General features: G+C 39.6%; 1 pseudogene; it reads right to left on the bottom strand.

Annotated features, from left to right (window-relative positions):
• Window positions 1–2531: 2531 nt before the first annotated feature.
• Window positions 2532–4007, bottom strand: LOC112919618 (keratin, type II cytoskeletal 8 pseudogene; annotated as a pseudogene).
• Window positions 4008–21756: the final 17749 nt, after the last annotated feature.

Here is a 21756-nt window from a genome sequence, read left to right as displayed (position 1 = left end):
AGATGTTATTTTACCTGGAAAATAGGTGTGGGGGTAGGTGAGTGTGTGGTGTGTCTGTATATACACTCCAAGGTTCTATTATATATATTTGAACTAGCTCATGGCTCTCCTCAGTTCTAATTGAGTAAATAGAAATGACAGGAAGTAGAACTGGCACCCTTTTGACAAGAAGCTTTCAGACACCCTTACCCCATCCCCATCTCCCTTACACCTCCTTTCAATAATACTCAATAGAGGGAGGAGGGGCTGCCTGGGAAAGCAAGGTCCCCTGTCCAAGGCTAAGGAGTAGTGATGGGAGTAGAAGATTCCAGTAATCCGAAGAATAAAACTCCTTATTTAGCAAGGATTTACTCAACAATCACTGCTGTGCACTTTCCAGACAGCATCTACTTTCCAGGAGCTCAGCATTCAGTGGGGAGATAAAGCCATAAAGAGGTATTCTAGTGTAATATATAATAACAGTATGTCCACAGGATAGTGGTACAACGTGGCTCTCTTCTCTGCAGAGTTGTGCAGTTAAGTGAAGCTTCTGTATCAAGGTGAGTACTGAAGGATGAATGAATATTTCACTGAATAGGAACTAGAGTCTGATTAACTCAACTTTCTGCACCTGAGAGTCATAAGGTAAGAATATATAGAGACTTATCACCTCGGAAGCTGATGGCAGATCCAAAGGGGATGACAAGCAGAGGGAAAAGTTCATTCTGTGATCATTTTAATACATTTTCATATTCAAACATGTAATGGATTATCAAATTCATGTGAAGTTTTTAAGATAAATCATAGAACTTTAAAGGAAGGTCACTATTTTAAGTACTTCAGAGTTTGCCACCAGCCCTGGAAGATTGCATTTCTTTTCTTTGCTCTTATAGGCAAGTCCCTGATCATTTCATATATAGTTTTTTACAGATTTTATTTATTTATTCATGGGAGACACACAGAGAGAGGCAGAGACACAGGCAGAGGGAGAAGCAGGCTCCATGAGGGGAGCCCGACGTGGAACTCGATCCTAGGACTCCAGGATCACGCCCCGGGCCAAAGGCAGGTGCTAAACCACTGAGACACCCAGGGATCCCCAGGTTGTTTTATATTTATGTTAAGTGATGTTTTAATATTTATGTTAAATCTATTTCTATTGCATTCCTCTCCTTCCTTTTATGCTTATAATGTCTTTCATGCAGAGACCAGCGAGGTAGCCACTCATGATTTTTCAACTTGGATATAATTTCCCTGCATTTTTCCTCTTCACAAACTTTAATTCTTTAATCCATTTGAAATTTATTTTTATTCATTTATTTAAAGTGCACGTATTAGGCATGGAAACCAAATAGATTTTTTTCTTCCTAATTACCAATTTTCCTAATATATCCTATTATTTTTCCTGTTTTTTCACGGTATACCCCTCATCAACACCAACTCCTCTTTTGTGACAGATTCTGTCACTGACCTATTTATTCTCTCCAGATGGAGTTTTGCTTGTAATTGCATGAACGTCAAAGTTAATTGAGTAAAGCAGGCCACAGTACAGTAGTAGTCAATCAGTATTCCTCACAACCAATAGACTGAGTTCTGCCTAACCTGGACAAGGAAGGAACTGGGACGGACCTGTGGCAGCTCCTAGTCAACGGAAAAGCTGAACAACCATAGGGCAAGTCCAAAACCCTCACAGCTCCAGGCTCTGAAACAGAATGCTCTGTAGAGCACCACCTCTGGGATGGACAGGCATCAGTTTCCCAGCCTTTGTGTCAACCAATCAGAACTCAGACTGCAGGGGGACCAAATCCACAGAACCAACCTGGGTCACACACTCACCTAAATCAAACAGATGTTAGTGGAAGAAAAAAAAATGAATGTCAAGTAAATCAGTGTAGCTCTACCCAGGCCCCACCTCAGCTGCCTGCACTCAAGCTCTTGTCTCAGTCTCCATTCTCAAGGAGGAACCAGACTGCAATTCTTTCCAGTACCAGATGTGACACAGAAGAAGACTGAGACCTCCCTGATGTTGCCACTTCTTTGTGGATAACAATTTTCTTGGATTCTTGTAGGATTTCTTCTTTATCATTAAAGTTTTCAATTCTATCAGAATATATTCAGGCACGTTGCTTTTTGCAAAATTTGCCTGGTACATAGATGGCACTTGCTCTTAATTTTCAAAGTGGGGTCTTTGTGTGTTTTTTTGAGTACATGTTCACATATTTATTGGACATTGAACTTTCTCTATTTGGGAATACACATAATTTTTGACTTTTCTATTTGATTATTTTACTTTTATTACTTGTATTTTTTTATTTTTATTTTTATTTTGGGGGACTGGCAGTAGCTTTATTTGGGAAGAGACACTTGAATTGGCTTTCAGTTGGGGGCATGGACAAGAAGGGGTACCCAGGGCAATAGACTCCCTGTAAGGGTAGGCTGAGGACTGGGGCTGAGCCTTGTACCATACAAGCAAGGCTCCCCTGCACAGCTCCTTTCCCCAAAGGCTTTATGGGGACCACAAGAGCAAGGAGCCTGGGAGGGCCCACGGTGGCTGTTCACTTGGGCAGGACGTCAGATGACTCAGACGCCAGCTTCCCATCACAAGTCTTGATCTTCACAACCATGGCCTTGGAGGAGCTGCTGTGGCTGAAGGAACAGCCAGGGCCAAAGATGGACTGGAAGGAGCTGTGGCCATAGTTGAGGTCAGGGCTTGTGAGGCCCCCATAGGTCAAGTTCAGGCCACCTGAGTAGCCGCTGGTGGCCTTCGTATGGATGTTCGTGTTCTGCACCCCAGACTCCAGCCGGCTCTCCTCGCCCTCCAGCAGCTGGCGGTCGGTGGCGATCTCGATGTCCAGGGCCAGCTTGACATTCATGAGCTCCTGGTACTCGCTCAGCTGCTTGGCCATGTCCTGCTTGGCTCGCTGCAGGGCGGCCTCCAGCCCGGCCACCTTGGCATTGGCGTCCTGAATGGGCGCTCCCCGCGCTGCTCCGCATCGGCGATAGCAGCCTCCAGGGCAGCCCTCTGGTTTTTGACGGTCTTGATCTCAGCCTGGAGGCAGCTGATGCTCGGGTTCGTCTCGGAAATCTGTCTTTGTGCGATGGAGGTCATCCCCGTGCTTCCCAGCCAATGTCTGCAGCTCCTCATACTTGATCTGGTACATGGTCTTGGCCTCTGCCCAGCTGTGGTTGGCGCTGTCCTCATCCTGGGCCTTGACCTCGGCCTTGATGTCGCCCAGGTCCAGGAGCAGCTGTTGTCCATGGACAGCATGACGGATGTGGATGGACGTGGCCAAGATCTGGGACTGCAGTTCATGGGTCTCCTCTTCATACAGCTGCCTTAAGAAGTTGATCTCATCGGTCAGCCCTTCCAGGCGGGACTCCAGTTCCATCTTGTTCATGTAAGCTTCATCCACATCCTTCTTGAAGAGGACAAATTCATTCTCCATATCTGTGTGCAATTTGATCTCATCCTGTATTTATTCTTGAAGTCCTCCACGAGCCCCTGTATGTTGCCAAGCTCCACTTCCAGCTTCAGCTTCTCCTGCCCCAGGGTGTCCAGCTGCCTCCAGAGGTTGTTGATGTAGCTCCCAACATGTTGTCTATGTTGCTCCGAGCAGTTTTCTGCTGCTGCAGGAGGCCCCACTAGGTCTCCAGGATTTTGTTCTGCTGTTCCACATGTCTGACCTTGTCAATAAAGGAGGCGAACTTGTTGTTGAGGCTCTTGATCTGCTCCTTCTCCTGGGTGCGCACTGCCTGGATGTTGAGGTTCACCTCCAGCTTAAGGGGGCTCAGCAGGCTCTGGTTCACTGAGACAGTCGTGATGCCCCCGATGCCCCCGGGCCCTCCATAGCCCCTGACCACACTCATGCTGCTATTCAGGCTACCCTGGAAGATGCTGCGGCTGCTGCCCACCCAGGAGAAGGTGGAGGAGCTGATGCGGGAGCCAGGCCCACTCGTGTAGGAGCGGCTGCTGAAGGTCCGGGGCCAGAGGTGGACACCTTGTAGGACTTCTGGGTCACCCTGATGGGCATGGTGGAGGCTGCCACAGAGGCTGGAGTGGAGGCGAGGAGGCCGAACCTGACAGAGGCTCTAGAAGGAGTGTGATGAGCTGCTTCTAGGTGGGCTGTATTTTTTTCTTATCTGTTTAGTAGTATGTTTTACACATTTTCAACATAAGAATTGAAAAAATGGGAAATAATATAAGACTGAAGCATGAATTTAGAGATGTTTTTCTAGGTGGATATCCACACATTAATCAAAAATATCTATCACTGGGATGCCTGGGTGGCTCAGTGGTTAAGTGTCTGCCTTTGGCTCAGGGTGTGATCCTGGAGTCAGTCCCAGGATTAAGTCCCACATCGGGCTCCCTGCGTGGAGCCTGCTTCTCCCTCTGCCTGTGTCTCTGCCTCTCTCTCTCTCTCTCTGTCTCTCATGAATAAATAAATAATATCTTTTTTAAAAAAAGGTCTATCACTACCATGATAAATCAATTCTGGTTTTCCCCAAGTATGAAAGTTTAATATATATGCATATATATTTTATATATATGCTCATTTATATATTTTTAATTAAAATTCAACTAATTAACATACAGTGTATTATTGGTTTCAGAGGTAGAGGTCAGTGATTATCAGTCTTATATAACACCCCCTGCTCATTACATCACATGCCCTCCTGAATGCCCATCACCCAGTTACTCCATCCCCCGACCCACCTCCCCTCCAGCAATCCTCAGTTTGTTTCCCCTCCAGCAACCCTCAGTTTGTTTCCTACAACTAAAAGTTTCTTATGGTTTGTCTCTCTCTCTGATTTCATCTTGTTTTATTCTTTTCCTCTCTTCCCCTATGATCCTCTGTTTTGTTTCTTAAATTCCACATATGAGTGAGATCATATAATTGTCTTTCTCTGATTGACTTATTTCACTTAGCATAATATCCTCTAGTCCCATCCACGTCATTGCAAGTGGCAAGATTTCATTTATTGATGGCTGAGTAGTATTCCATTATATATATATGTATATATATATATACATATATATATATATATATGCAGTATTCCTATACACACACACACACACACACACATACCACTTCTTTATCCATTCATCTGTTGATGGACATCTGGGCTCTTTCCACAGTTTTGCTGTTGTGGACATTGCTGCTATAAACATTGGGGAGCAGGTGCCCCTTCAGATCACTACATTTGTATCTTTGGAGTAAATACCCAGTAGTGCAATTGCTGTGTCATAGGATAGCTCTATTTTCAACTTTTTGAGAACCTAAAGTGGGGTCTTTCTTTGGATCAAGAAATTTATCTTCTTTGATTACTGCTTCTGTGGTGATTGTGTCAAAATTCCTCTCACTGAGAGATTAGATTTCTTCCACCTGTCTCATTTAAGACTTTCATAATTTTCATCCTTTTGTCATTTTTTCTGTGAGTTTTGGACAATCTCTCAAATTTGCCTTCTGTTTAATTAGCTAGATTTTCAGCAGTTTTTAGCCTCCTATCTAACTAGCACTTTGGGGTGAATACATTGGCTCAGGTTCCCTGCTAACTCCTGTAAGTAGATACAAATAACATGTCATATCCTTTTTGTGCTTAGTGACTTGCTTTGCCCAAATGAAACTCTCTTCAGTGCTCAGTCCTGGCTTGGAGTGCCCAAACACCCTGTGACCTGGCAGTTCTCCATCCTACTAGTGGGCTTGAAATGTATTCTTAGGAAAGAGAGGGGATAGGTCCAAGTGGAGCCCATCCCTACATTCTCATAGGTTAGTCTCATTTCCAGGCTTTGGGGCAGGTGATATTTGCCTCACAATATAAAGGTTACAAAATAATGTACATAAAAGTGCTTTGTAAACATGAAAGCCTTTTAATTTAAAACCATCTAGTGGTTAAACCATGAAAACACTCTAGTTATGGAACTTTACATCACAGCATTGTTACCTCCTCAGTAAGCTCTTGGAGTGAGCAGACTAATTGGCTGAGAGAATCAGGAGCATTGGCCCTTTACCAATAAGCTTCTCTGAACTTCCTGCTCCTTTGTAAGGACTTGTGCCAAGCCTTTAATCTATCCAGCAGTTCCCCCCCCCCTTTTACTAATACCAGAACTCAAATGTCCCTTTCCAGATGTATCTCCTCATTACCAATAAGCAAAGTACAGATGGGGCTAACCTCATCCTTATTCCAAAGGTGGGCATTTCACCCAATTGGGGTCAATAAATGTAAATCTCTTTCTGCTAGGGTTGGTAACTGGTAGAATGTAAGCCTGGAATTATTGGCCACCATATTTGCCACCAAAGGAAAGAAACTGTTGGAGAATGGGATTAGAGCAAAAGACAGCAGACCCATTGCATAGCAAGAGATAGACTTCTGACTGAGCACCTGGCTGAGCAGTATCCGAGCATGACCTACCTTGGCACCTTCCTGTTTCCTAAACCTATACATTCCCCTTCTGCACAACCTTATTAGAGTTGACATTGTGTCATTTACAACAAAATATTGCTAATAAGAAAGGCTACATATAAATTTGGTCCTTTGTTGAGATTGCATTTGCAGTGTATAGTGGGGGGAGAAAAGAGAAACTGGAATTTAAAATAGTTTAAGTTTCAAGTCTTGACACTTAGCAGTTGCTGGACATTGTGGTGTGGTCTGAACGTCTTTATCCCCACCAAAATTCATTTATTGACATACTACCCCCCCCCCCCAAGATGGTGGTATTAGGAGATGTAGCCTTTGGAACATGATTAGATTAGAAGGGTGGAGCCTTAGTTAATGGAATTAGTGTCTTTAAAAGAGAGCCAAAGAACATGTTTTCCCCTCAACCATGTGAGGACACAACAAGAAATCTGCAACCCAGAAAAGGGCTCATACCTGAATATGACAGCATCCTAATCTCAGATTTCTAGCCTCCAGAACCATGAGAAATAAATTTCTACTGTTTATAATCTGCCCAGTATTTTGTTATAGCAGCCCAAACAGACTAAGACACATTGGAGCAGTCATTTCAAAGCCTTATTTATCATCTTTAAAATGATAACATCCTATTTACCTCACAGATCTGTTTGTGTATCAAATCTGAAATGTAATCAAAAGTGCTGTGTGAAAACCTAAGTTATTAAAATCTGATTATGTTATTTTGCTTCATTCCAAGAAGAGATACATTGTCTGGGGTTTTTTTTTTGTCATGAAAAATGCTATCAAATGACTATTCTTTAAAATCATTTTGTTTTACCATTTTAGCTAAAAATTTAGGTATGTCTTTAATTCCTTCTCATTTTTTCCCACTGATGTTTCTAAATAAAATAATAGGAAAGCTTTATTATCAAAATATGCCCTGATACAAACAATACAATGTCTAGGTTTTGCAAGATGGGGAGTGGCAGGGTAGTGGGTTAGAAAAGCTCAAGAAAATTGTGAGTTGATAATTGTTAAGGCTGGATAACTGCATGAATGTTCATTATACCGTTTTTATCTGTCTGTGTATATGCTGGAAAACTTACATACAAAAATGTAAAAAAGGGGATCCCTGGGTGGCTCAGCAGTTCAGCACCTGCCTTTGGCCCAGGGCGTGATCCTGGAGTCCCAGGATCGAGTCCTGCATCGGGCTCTGGGCATGGAGCCTGCTTCTCCCTCCCTCTCTCTCTCTCTCTCTCTCTGTCTCTCTATCATGAATAAATGAATAAAATCTTTTTAAAAAATGTAAAAAAATTCTACTGTGTCTCAGTGGCACACTCTTGGATTCAGCTCAGGTCATGGCCTCAGGGTTCTAGAATTGAGCCCTTCATCAAGCTCCATGCTCAGCATAGTGTCTGCTTGAGATTCTCTCTCTCTCCCCCCTTCTCTCCCTCCCTCTGCCCCTCCCACTCCTGCTCTCTGTCTCTGTCTCTATCTCAAATAAATAAATAAATAAATAAATAAATAAATAAATAAATAAATAACAATCTTTAAACACAAATTTTAAACGTAAAATATTCCCTGAAACTCTAAGGTAGCAAACACCTGTTCAAGAAGACTTACTAACATGCATACTCAAATGTCAGGCCTAATTTTTATAGGTAAAATCATATCACTCAACTTGCAGGAATATAGTGGTAACAGTTAATCCAGAAAAATGACATTGAAATACCCTAGCTTGAGCTAACAAGAGAAAAGCAGGGCTTGACAGTGATAGTGATGATGATAAAAATTTCTCACAAATATAAACAACATCATTATCATTATAACTATGGCTAGAATCTTGTGCTCACTTTGGCAGCACATATACTATGGCTAGAATCTTAACACTTTAATAGACACTGCTCTTTGAATTGTTTTGTACTCTATATAGTGTTTAACTGTACCTATGTCTTTATCTGAAAAGAAAAGAAATCCATGGAAAATATAAGAGAAAAAAAAATCAGAACATTCTTGAAGAATATCAGTACTTCCCTAAAACCAAAAGGTTTTAGAGGAATTCTAAAAGGTCTACATTCTAAGAGGTCTACATTCAAGCTGCCAAGTGGGTGGCCATCTATCTTGATCAGTAGGGTATCAGTCATCATGTAAACCAAAGCTCATGTGACAACCTTAAAAGAATCTGGAATTGGGGGGTGCCTGAGCAACTCAGTTGAGCATCTGCCTTCAGCTCAGATCAATGATCCCAGAGTCCTGAAATCTAGTCCCACACTAGGCTCTCTGCTCATTGGGGAACCTGCTTCTTCCTCTCCCTCTGCCTGCTACTCTGCCTACTTGTGCTCTCTCTCTCTGTGTGTCAAATAAGTAAACAAATAGTCTTTAAAAAAAGAAAGAAAGAAAGAAAAGGATCTGGGATTTGAAGTTAAAAGCAATGGATTGAAATAGCTCAACTATCTACTGGCTCTTATTCCTGAGCAAGTCATTTAACCTCAGTGACTTTTAGTTATTCATCCTTAAAATGGAAATGGTAGCAATCTCCACCATTTGGGGATGCCAAATACAACATAGAGAGGTAAAAGAACTTTGTAAACTGTAGTAGCCTGACTACTTATTTGGTTACTGGTTACTTATTTGGTTGCCATTGTTGCTATTAATATGATTGATTAGAAGAACATTTTCATGGTAAAATGTTTCAAAGTAATATAATCCTTATGTCCAGAATATTTTTCTTAAAAGTTACTTAAGTTCCTCCTGCTAAAATTAAACTCCATTCTTCTTAGTGAAAATAAATGGATCCATTCAACATAATCCATGGAGCATCCATTGTATCCATCGGAATACAAATTCCTCAAGATATTAATAAATGGTATATAGAAAAGAGTTCCAAAGATAAATTTATGAAGTGTATTAGATAATTTGATACTGAGCAGGATTATTTACAGAAAGGCTTCTCAAAGTTTTGCACTAATAAATAATAAATCCAAAAAAAAGCATAATTTCCCAAAAAATTTGATCATAGAACTCTTCTTTTAGTAACAGACTCAAGAGCCAGATGGCCTTTGTTCAAATGCTGTCTAATAACAGTGTCTATCTTAGACAAGTTACTTAATCATTTTGTGCCTCAGTTTATGCATCTGAAAAGCTGAAATAATAAAGGCACTTACTTTATTAAGTCGCCATGAAGATTCAAGGAGTTAATATATGTAACGTTTGAAAATAATACCTGGCTTATAGTAAACACTAGAAAAGTATTTGCTATTGTTACATTGTTCTTATTATGTTGTTGTTGCTATTGTTACTCCAGTTGTTATTTTAGAGGACTACACATTAACACCTCAGTGAGCTAGATCAGTCTAACAACTAAAGAAACTGCTCAAGGTCAGTGGTTACCCAACCTGGTAGATCTTCAAACAATAGTTTGCCAGTCCTCCCACCGGAGATACTGATGGGACGGATCTTAATGGGGCCAGGAATTTGCATTGGCTTTTTTTTTTTAATAGTCTTAAGAAGGCTTTTATTTGATATGAAAATTATAGTCTTTATCACAGAAATGGATTCCTGTAGTATCATGTGAAAATCTGATGACATGTCTTTGTTTGAAGACGTGTCGGGATAAAGAACCAGAAAGTAGCAATAGTTTTGGCAGGCATAGTTGATGCCCATCTGGTACCCTGCTCTTCCCACCCTTTTTTCAGTAGCAGAGCCCCTATGTGATTGTGTGCCCAGGAAAGCTGACCCTATTTTACACTCAGAGAGAATGTTGACTACTTTTAGTCAATCTTGACAATTTCATCCTTCCTGCTAATAGAGTCACCAGGCAGGGGCCAGTAACACCAAAAGAGGTTTGGTAGGGGCTTTGGTGAAAGGTATTCTGCCCTATCAAAAAAGAGACACCAAAAGAGAAACTGCCCTCCTGTCTTTGAACAAAGTTACGTGAAGATATGATGTCCAGAGCTATGGCAGCCTTTTTTAGAACGTGAGTGGAAACCTAAGAAAAATACAGAGATGTTACCTGGGAAGCTGGAACTACCTTCCAGTTCTGTGAAGTAGTGAAATTGTCTCTGGATTTGGCTAGTTATTCTCCTAATTGTAGTGTGCCTCTGAATCACTTGGGAATCTTGTTAAATTTAAGATTATAATTCAGTAAATCTATATGCTCCCAGGTGAGGCTGATGCTGTAGGTCTAGGGTATATACTTTTCAGTAGCAAGATAAAAAGCTTTTGCACAGCAAAGGAAACTGTCGGCAAAACTAAAAGGCAACCTATGGAATGGGAGAAGACAAATGTCTTATCAGATAAAGGGCTAGTATCCAAGATCTATAAGGGACTTATCAGACTCAACACCCATAAACAAATAATCCAGTCAAGAAATGGGCAGAAGACATGAACAGACATTTCTCCAAAGAACACATACAAATGGTCAATTAGATACATGAAAAAATGTTCCGCACAGCTCGGCATCAGGGAAATACAAATCAAAATCACAATGAGATACTACCTTACAACTGTCAGAACGGCTAAAGTGAACAACTCAGGGGGAAAAAACAGATGTTGGCAAGGATGTGTAGAAAGGGGAAACCTTTCTGTTGATGGGAATGCATTGATTCTTAAAATGCCCCATTTCTGTAGTCAATCGCCCTTCTTGTCGCTGAAGGAATGCCCCCAGGGCATGAAGAAGACTTTAAAGCTATTCCTAACTGGAGTTGACAGGATGTTCCCAGGTTCACCCCAGAAACAATAGGCAACCTTTCTTCCTCAGTTATGCTAAAACATCATGCTAAGCCCCCTTGTCTGGGTAAATAGGAGCTTTGGTCTCTACCTTTAAGAAATCTATAGTATCTGTCACTGTCTTAATCTTCCATGGTAATAAATAGATTGGCTTGAAAATGTTATCTTTTATCCCACATCAACAAAGAGAAATGTCAAGATGCTTTTAAAAATCGGTTTCATACCATCATGTTATTCCATAAACTGAATATGGCTATTTAACATATTATGGAAGCTAAATTGATTGCAGTATTGAGACAGTGAATTGATTTAAATTACTTTAATTCAAAAAATATTATCTATCAGCTAAGCATAATGAATCTGTATAAAGTTTTATGTATCACTTAAAGCACAACTGGGAATTGAACCCAACAGAGAAGTCACTGGTTTCAGATGATTGGGAATTACTTTATCCTCTGCAGAGCTTACTAACTAGAAGGTACTTGAAACTTATTATATTGATTATAATACCATAAATAACTGTAAAATAATGGATTTTTTTCCTCTTAGCACACACATACTTTCTCTCTTTTATTTCTAATGCAGGAGTAAGCAGAAAGGACTACTTTCATCCAGCTACTCCATGTGGGCTCTCATCCAACAAAAGGGACATAGACACTAAAGAATGATCCTACAAAACACTAAATATATCATTTCCCATTAGCACAGCACACATCCTATTCCTGGTAGTAGAAATTAGGCCATGCTAATGTCAGAGCCCAATAATGAGAGCATAAAAATTAATACACATCTCTACAATGAGTTTCAAGTTTCCAAGAATCAACTAATTCTTTTTTTAATATGCTGAGTTTTGGTGAAAAAAGAATAATAGCATGATGGTTAATTTTGTGTCGACTTGGCTAGTCATGATACCCAGGTATTTGGTCGAATGTTATTCTAGAATTTTCTGTGGGGGCATTTTTCAGTGAAATGAACATTTAAGTCAGTTGATTTTGCAAAAAGCAGATTATTCTCCATAATGTGGATGGGCCTCATCCAATCAGTTGAAGGCCTTAATAAAAGAAGACTGACCTCTCCCAATGAAGAGTGAATTCTGCCAGCAGACTACTTTTGGACTTGAATTACAGCATCAACTCTTTCCCTGGTCTCCAGACTGTCAGTCAACCTGCAGACTTAGGACTTGTCAACCCTCACAATCACATAAGCCCACGAGCCAATTTCTTAAAGTAAATCTCCATTTCTTTTCTTCTTGATAAGATAGATGGATGGATAGATAGATAGATAGATAGATAGATAGATAGATAGACAGACAGATAGATTCTATCCTATTGGTTCTGCTTCTCAGGAGAACCCTAATACAAATAGTAAAGGGTTTACAAGTAATACTTGGAAGTAGGAAGTGAAAGGGAGCAAGGAATGAGCCCAAGAAGGAAGAGGCAACTCTCTAAACAGCTAAGGTATCTGTAATGAATTGGGCAACCACATGACATCAGACCAGGTGAGGCACCTTCCAGCTGTGACACAAGGCTTTAAGCCCAGGTCCAACCATGCAGACAGCCCACAGTGAGGGAGCTCAGCCTTGTTTACAACAAAAGTTTGAACTCTCCCAAATTACTCGTGCTTTGTTTCCTAAATATATTCAAGTGTGGTGGAAGAAAAATAACTTTCCATTTTAGGTTCTTGGCTGAGACTTCCCTGTAATAAAAAGACAGACTAACAGAAGAAAAACAAATTTAATTATGGACACACATATTAACATACAGAAACCCCACAAAGGCCTGACATTCAAAGAAGTGGCCAGAACAGGAAGATTTCATACCTTTTTGACAAAGAAACAATAGATTTGTGAGGAATTGACAAGACAAAGGGGTTTGGGATAAGGGTAGCAGAATGGTAAAGAACTAATAATGTTTGTTTATGTAGCCTTCTTAGCCCTAAATTCCCAGACAATGGTGATAAGGATGTCTTCCAGCCTCCTGGCACAGGAAGGGTAACTTTCATATGGGAGATTTATCTGCTGTGTTTTTTGGAATATACTTCATACACTGGCTGATTCTCAAGTACCTTTAATTCAAGATAGTCAATATGCCAAAATGGCAGGTTTGGGAGTGACATATTCTGAACCCTGGCATGAATTAGCCTCTGGTTCCATCCCTGGCTGCCACTTCACCCCTCATCATCACCAGCATCCCTACTACCTGATGATAGATTTTGTTTCTTCCACTTAACACTTGGTAGACTTCCATGGACATATGACATGTGTCTTCTAGCTTTATCCACTCTTGACATTTCTCCAAACAGGTCCCAATCTCAGCCCCTGTTCCTAGGATGCTGACCATTCATTAAGGAGAGACTCTTATCTGCTCACTTCATCTTAGCAACAGGGTCCTTCTTCAATGTGGGCTGTTAAGGTTCTCTAGGTTCAGGACTCTCATCTTCTCTTTAATAATACTTATAGAGACTTTATAAAGGAAACGAAGATATTACTTGTAAAAAGCTAAACCTATAAGATGGTATTAATAAAGTATAATTTACTAGATGGCTAACTAAATTGTATATATGTATATAAAACAAAATACAGCTGACCCTTGAGCAACACAGGGGTTAGAGGCATCCTGCATAGCCAAAAATCAACCATAACTTTTGACTCCCCTAAAACTGAACTATTAATAAATAACCTATTGTTGACTGGAAGCTGTGCCCATAACATAACCATCAATTAGCACATATCTTGTATATTATATGTATTATATACTATATTCTTACTTTAAAGTAAGCTAGAGAAAAAAGTTATTGAGAAAATCATAAAGAAAATACATTTGTAGTACTGTGTTGTATTTATTTTTAAAAATCTACACACAAGTGGACTCACAGTTCAAACCTTGAGTGTTGCTCAAGGGTCAACTGCATAACAGCTATGACTGTTATCAATTGCTGCATGTGCTTCACTCCAAAATTTAGTAGCCTAACACAGCAAATGAATTATTTCACACAGTGTCTGATGGTTACCAAGTCCCAAGAGCTGGATGGATCCTGGATCAGGAACTCCTCTTGTAGGCAAGATGTTGGCAATGACTATAGTCATGTAAAGCTCAAGTGGGACTGGAGGATTATGTGCTGCAAGGGTAGCTCACCCACATGACTGGTGGGAGAATCCCTCAGTTCCTGATCACTTGGGTATTTCTACTGTCCTCAGGACATAGCAGCTGACTTCTTGCAGAGTTAGTGATTTTGGGCAAACAAAAAAGAAGCCACAACATTCTTTATGAACTCTCCTTAGAAGTCACACTCTGTCATTTACACAATACCCTGCTAGTTACACAAGTCAGTCCTATCTGTTGTGGGACGGGACTATACAAGGTCACAAACACCTGGAGGTGGGCACTATCTTGGAGGCTGGCATTCACACTGGTCTGTGGGCCATGCACTGAGGAGCAAGACTTGACTATCTTGAATATTGGCATCATTCGATACCAATTGGATATTCCAATATCCTTGGAAGCTTTGTTGTTGTTACTCCCATGGCATCAGATTTCACTTACATATAAATAAATTCTAAATTTTTATGACCCCCCCCCCCAATTTTCTCCTGAGTTCTATACTTATAACTGTTACTGGCATATCTTGCTATTTGAGAAGCACTTCAAACTCAATATGCTCCAGGGGCACCTGGGTGGATCAGTGGTTGAGTATATGCCTTTGGCTCAGGTTGTGATCCCAAGGTCCTGAGATCCAGTCCTGCTTCTCCCTCTGCCTGTCTCTGCCTCTCTCTGTGTGTCTCTGATGAATAAATACATAAAATCTTTAAAAGAAAACAACTCACTATCCTCCAAAATGAACTAATTTCTGCCCTTACATGTACCCCTCCTCCTGAGCCTCATCCTCTCAGCACAAGATAGAGTATTACCATCCATACAGGTGTTCAAGTAAAGAACCTGATAGTCCTCTACTCCTTTTGTGTCACCTTCATATACCTAAATGGTCACCAAGTCCTGCATTTTTGTCTTGCAAATATTACCCTTCTTCACCAATATCATCACTGCTCCCACCTTAGGATCAGACCAACTGATCTTAAAACAATTTTCCTTAACTAATTCAGCTATGATTAAACTATATAGTCTATAGTCACCTAAAATTCATTTAAAACATTCCATATATGATAGGCAAGTGTCAGTCCCTTTTAAGCATTTCTGCATACTCTCTCTTTCCCTGGGGGTGGGGGATAGGGTTCTATTTCACCTACTATTTAGCCTTAAGGATTTTTTTTTAAAAACACATTGTCTAAGGACATTTTCTTCTTTTTTTTTTTTTAAGATTTATTTATTTGAGAGAGAGTGAGTGAGAGTGCATGCATGCATGCTCTGGAGAGGGGCAGAGGGAAAGGGAAAGAGAAACCAGGGAGCCCAAGGTGGGGCTCAGTCTCATGACCCTGAAATCAGACCTGAGCCATAACCAGGAGTAAGATGCTTAACCAACTGTACCACCCAGGTGTCCCTAAGGACATATCTAATAAATGTTTTTATTCTAGTATGATTTTAAATAATATTGATGCATTTATACACAATTACAATGTTTTTCTGTTTCTGAATACGTATGGTTTTGCTTTTCTATTTTGAAAATTTCAGACTTAGCCATCAATGATGCTGCTTTTTATTTTCACATGTTTCATATATTTATCAAATCTGTGGTGCTCAAATCCAGTATGTCAAATGTTTTCAATATTCTTGTCTTTTTTCAAACTTTATTCCTGATTGTACATGTATATCTTTGCTACAAAATGGATTTATTTCATAAATCAGCACATGCTCATTGTTGATTTCTGGTTACTTCAGCCTAATGTGCTGAACGTAAGAGTAAAAAAATATTATGGATATATCTAGTGCAATTTTAGTGTACTTTTCCTTTTTTCATACTATCTAAATCATAAAATGATGCTGGACTTGAAAATATTTATCAATATAAGTAACATCTTTTAATCTGATCTTTTAAACAAAGTATTTTTAAAAGTAATATAGTTCATTTTCTGATTTGAAAGATACATACAAAGTTTTAAAAATCAGTCATAATTAGGGCCAGATTATGAACATTAGAAGCTCTAAGCACTGAAAAGATAGCTTATCCACTCCCAGTGTAATTCTATGTAAACCACAAAAACACAAAACTTATATATGTGTTGATATCGAATAGCTTATATCTAGACTTTTCTGAGTCAATAGTTTGAAACCAAACTTCTGTCTCTCCTTCCTTCTCGCCTTTTCCCTCCCTCCCTGCCAACCTACCTCTCTTTCCTTTTCTCTCTTTCCCTCTTTGCTTTTGTGTATATGTCCTGTTTTGCTACTGTCCTAAGTGCAAGTTTAGTTTACCTACTGCAAAATCCATCACTTTCCATGGTCTCACTCCTTCACTTAACAAATAATATATTGACTATCTGCTATGAGCCAGATGTTGTATCAGGTGCAAAGAATACGATAGTGAGCAAAAGAAAAACAGTGCCTGTATTCCTGAAGCTTATATAGTCAGGCCTGAGTATTTGTTGTTTAAAAAGAAAAAAATCCCATTAATAAATATAGAATTTCAGTCTGTGATAAGCATCTCGAAGGAACAAGGCAGGATGCAATGAGAGTTGATTCCCTCCTAATTCAGGGTGCTAGGAGAGTATGCTTTCCTGAGATGGAGATAATTTTTTTTTAAGATTTTATTTTTAAGTAATCTTCACACCCCACATGGGGCTCAACTCACAACCCTGAGATCAGGAGTCTCATGATCCACTGACTAAGCCAGCCAGGTGCCCCAAGCAGGAGATATTTCTGAGTGTAGGTAATCATAATAGGTGGGAATTAACTATACAAAGACGTTGGGGACAATGGGGAAGAAGGTGTCAAGGCAAAGAGTCAAGAGTGGTCACCTGGTGAACAGAATCTAGCAAAGAACTGATGCATGTAAATATAATGATAATTTGGGTATCAGTTATGTGTGAGGCATTTTTTCTAATCTTTTACAACCTTGAAAAGTAAGTATTATCGTCTGACTTCAGCCTAAGGCGTGTTCCTGAGACCCGGGATCAAGTCCCACATTGGGCTCCCTGCAGGGAACCTGCTTCTCTCTCTGCCTGTGTCTCTGCCTCTCTCTCTGTGTCTCTCATAAATAAATAAACAAAATATTTTAAAAAAGAAAAGTAAGTATTATCTCCACTTCTGAAGAGAGGAAACTGAAACCCAAAGAGTTTTTATGCTGTCCAACATGGTAGCCACTAGCCACATGTGGCTATTTATTTTCAAATTAAATATAATAAGGCTAAAAATCAAGTTCTTCATTCATACTAGCCCCACTGCAAGTACTCCATAGCCACCTGTGGAGAATAGCTACTGTATTGGACAGGGCTAAATCATAGAACATTTCTTTACTGCAGAAGTGCTACTAGACAGCTTGGTCTAAGTTAATTCAACCCAATCTGATAACTGGTAAATAATGGAGCAGTGGTCTAAGAGCAGATCTGTTTGACTGCAGTGCCTGTTCTTTACACCAGTAGGGAATGGGCCTCATGAGTGCAGCTTGATTCTGAGCTAAAGGTGTCCTAGACAAGGAGTCACTGAGCATGGCCTGACCTGGCCAGAACCAATCTGAGAATGTACATGAATGCACTTAGGCCTTAAGGCGCCAAGCAGGTAGCCCTGGTTGAAATAGGAACCGATGTGGTAGGAAACAAGCAATTAGTAATTGTTGACTTGGTCTGCCCACAGTCAGCATATACTTAATAGTCCACTTTTGAGAATGAAAGGAAGCATTATTAATAATTATGCCAGACAATAAGCAAAAAAACAGAACTGCACTAAGCACACCTTGTTATCCTGGTAATCAGGCACTGTGCATGACATAAATATTCAAAAGTTGCTTTCAATTTACCTTCATTTTTTGCAATTCTTCCATAATTATTCTCTTAGAATAATTAAAAACTGGTGTGCCTGAGTGGCTTGATGAGTTAAGTGTCCAACTCTTGGTTTTGGCTCAGGTCATGATCTCACGGTCATGTGTTCAAGCCCTGCAAGGAGCTCTGTGCTTAGCAGGGAGTCTGCTTGAGATTCTCTCCCTCTGCTCCTCCCTGACTCACATGCGTGCCCACTCTCTCTCTCAAATTAATAAATAAATAAAATCTTTTTAAAAAATCATAAGGAACTTAAAAACATTTCAGTCATTCATTGTTTAAGGAAAAATGAATAATTTTACAAATGAAAGGTATAACAAGAAAAATTTTAATGTCATTAATCTAAAAAAAATGCCTATATAAAGTGATCAAGAAAAGTGCCACCGATAAGTGATATAACATCATTTCTGCCATGTACTCTTGGTCATACAGACCACTTGGCACAATGGGGAGGGAAACAGATAAGGGGATAAATACAAGAGGCAAGAACTGAGAACCATCTTGGATGTTGGCCACCACACGTATAAATTTGTTTCCTTGGGCTTTTTGTTTTGCCTCAAAAGCCTAACAAAAGCTGAGTAGAGAATTACTGAATGATTGATGAGTATTCCAGATAGATGTTTGCATTAAAAGTAAAGATATTTGATGAATTATACATTGCATTATGCTCCTGAATCTTAGAGAAAGAAGTCATTGCATGAGAACAAACTACTCCTGCCACTCAGTGGTAAATCATACTTTGAGGATCCACTTGGGGATGCAAGAACAAAAGAAAAGAAGTAAAGTAATATATACTACTTAGACACATTTCATTTAGTTGAAAAGTTAACTAAAAACAAAACTTTAAAAGAGCTCAGCTGAAGACTGGTTGAGTTCCCCTTGAGGCGTCTTCTTTTGAGTGAACACCAGAGAATCACACAGATGAACAGGATCCAGATGATAATTTATTACTAGTCCGACACCATGGCCTTCAGACCCAGGGAGTTTATGAGGCTTATTAAAGTTACATAGCTGATTCACAGCGGAAGCAAAAGCAAACATGGCCTCCTAATTCCCAGTCTAGAGTTGATTTCTTTTAAAAGATTTACTTATTTAAGAGAGAGAAAAAGAGAGTGTGCAGGGGGAGGGGCTAAGGGAGAGAGAAAATCTTTCTTTTTTTTTTTTTTTTTTTGAGAGAGAAAAATCTTGAAGCAGACTCCCCATTGAGCAGTGAACCAACTAGGGCCCAATCCCAGGACCCCAGAATTATGACCTGAGCCACCCAGGCACCCCAAAGTATTTAAATTTTTATAAATTGCATTATATTTAATTCTTTTCATTTTTATAGAAATAAACTCATATGGCAATATACGATTTTAATTTTGAGTAGTAATTTTTAAAAAGCAGTGATTTTAATTCACAGTGATTAGTTTTGGAAAAGGCAAAACTATGGAGATGATAAAAGATCAGTGGCTGGGCAGCCCAGGTGGCTCAGCAGTTTAGCACCGCCTTCAGCCCAGGGTGTGATCTTGGAGTCCTGGGATCGAGTCCCATGTCAGGCCTGCTGGAGGCTCCCATGGAGCCTGCTTCGGTCTCTGCCTGTCTCTCTCTCTGCATCTCTTGTGAATAAATGAATGAAATCTTTTAAAAAAGAGAGAGAGAGAAAAAAAGATCAGTGGTTGTCAGGGGGTATCGAGGAGAGATGCATGAATTGGCAGAGTACATAGGATTCTTAGGGTAGTGAAATTATTCTTTATGATATTTTAATGGTAAATACATGTCATTATACATTTGTCCAAGCCCATAGAACATACATCAAGAGTGAGCCCTAGTATAAACTTTGGGTAATAATGATCTGTCAATGTGGGTTTGTTGATAGTAGCAAATGTACCACTCTGGTGTGGGGTGTTGATAGTGAGGGAAGCTGTGTAAAGAGGCAGGGAGTGGTGACAAGGGATATAGGGGAATTCTCCATACTTTTTATTTATATTTCAAGAAGGCTTCATGCCCAGCATGGAGCCCAATGCAGGGCTTGAACTCATGACCCTGAGATGAAAATTGAGCTGAGATCAGAGGCAGAAGCTTAAACAGCTGAGCTATCCAGGTGCCCCTTCTCTGTACTTTCTGCCTGATTTTACTATGCACCAAAACTGCTCTTAAAAACTAAAGTCTTTTTTTTTTCAAGTAATTTTTTCTTTTTAAAGATTTTATTGTAATTTTTTTTTCAAAAATACAAAATTAGAAGGAATAAATTGAATCCATCAAACCAGTTTCAGTAATTATCAACACAATAGCTAATCTTATTAAATCTCTACTCCCACTTACTTCCTTCCACCCCCTCCACTGAGTTATTTTGAAACAAATCCCAGATATCAAGCCATCTCATCAAGCCAAATTAATTTCAAGGAGTTGAGAAAGATTGAACCAAGCATAGTAGGGCGTCATAACCAAAGGTTTCAAAAATCCTCACCATTTTCCTCATTATGCAATAATAACTAAAAATGGAATTTTCAAAATAACTTCAATTTATATTCAGTCACCTAAACTAATAATGTGAATTATTTTACTGTATTTTCTTTTATATTTTTTTCTTTTACATCTAAACATTTTTGGATGTTTTTTCCTCTAGATTTACAGTATGCCCATATTTTTCAACTTCCAAATACCTTCTAAACAAAATCTGTTTATAAAAATTGAAAAATAGGAACGCCTGGGTGGCTCAGCAGTTTAGTGCCTGCCTTTGGCCCAGGGCATCATCCTGGAGTCCTGGGATCAAGTTCCACACTGGGGTCCCTGCATGGAGCCTGCTTCTTCTCCCTCTGCCTATGTCTCTGCCTCTCGTTCTGTGTCTCTCATGAATAAATAAAATCTTAAAAAAAAAAAAAAGAAAAATATCATGACTACTGTACTAACTAAGTGAATAACTTACAAAAGCTCCAAGGGAGAAAAAACAGAACACTACAAAATTGTGTCTAAGCTGTCTTATGACTTTTGAATAAGTCTTAAGAAGTAAGTAAAACCCACGCTTTTATTATCATATTTTCTTGGCACCAGGACATCTCTTTATGGGCCAAGTTCTCATTTACCACTCGAGTAAGCCATTATGAGGCACAACTTGGTCAACACTCCTGGAGTGCTGAAGTCAATGACCTGAGCTTCCTCAGGGACGAACTGAGTAACTTCACGTGATATGCTTAGGAACGCTTACAACAATATCATCTGCTCACGAAGGGCAGGGCTGGGATATTTTTTTCTGATAAATATTATTTTAAGTCATATTGCAATAAGGATCTCCATTCACAGATGGTATACTTAGTACCATGTTTATCACCATTATCTACCAAAACTCCATTGAAACTACAGGAAGGGAATTTAAAAAGATATAAAGCCAAAAGAATCAAGAAACAGGGAGATGAAAGAAAGAAAAGAAATGGAAATGAGAAGAGAGCAGATGAAATGTCAACAAAATCTTGGAAACTGGGAAGTAGACAGATGAATAATAACCAAAGTACAGAGCAGATAAAACGGAAGTTGAATTGTTACCAGGGAGAAAAGCCAGTACAGGATAAGATATTTCTCATAAAAGGCATCTCTGCCTCTTTTTTTTTTTTAAGACTTTATTTATTCATGAGAGACTTTATTTATTTATTCATGAGAGAGAAAGCGGGGCAGAGACATAGAGGGAGAAGCAGGCTCCATGCAGGGGGCCTGATGTGGGACTCCATCCCGGTCTCCAGGATCAGGCCCTGGGCCCGAAG

This window comes from Vulpes vulpes, chromosome 4 (assembly GCF_048418805.1).
Source record: "Vulpes vulpes isolate BD-2025 chromosome 4, VulVul3, whole genome shotgun sequence".
NCBI classification, from domain to species: Eukaryota; Metazoa; Chordata; class Mammalia; order Carnivora; family Canidae; genus Vulpes; species Vulpes vulpes.
The sequence above is the reverse complement of the archived record's forward strand: the minus strand, read 5'-3'. Positions and strand labels throughout refer to the sequence as shown.